Here is a 266-nt window from a genome sequence, read left to right as displayed (position 1 = left end):
AGCTGGCCGACCCCTCCCCCATGCGTGGCCCGGCAGCGAAGCCCCCTCCCTCTCCAGGTACCCAGCAGAACTGCCCTACCTTGGCCTTGCCGAACACCCCCCCTCCCCCCACCAAGCCTCCTCCCGGCTGGACTCCACATCCCACCTCCAGGCCTGGAGCCCAATGCCACTCCCCCTCGGCTGACCCTGGCTGACCCCGGCTTCAACCGGGCACTAATGGGGTGGCCAGTGGGATGAAAGCAAAACTGGCCCCAGCCCCCCGGCCA

Source organism: Crocuta crocuta, unplaced genomic scaffold, assembly GCF_008692635.1.
Source record: "Crocuta crocuta isolate KB4526 unplaced genomic scaffold, BGI_CrCroc_1.0 scaffold334, whole genome shotgun sequence".
Classification (NCBI taxonomy): Eukaryota; Metazoa; Chordata; class Mammalia; order Carnivora; family Hyaenidae; genus Crocuta; species Crocuta crocuta.
This window is presented reverse-complemented; position numbering follows the sequence as displayed.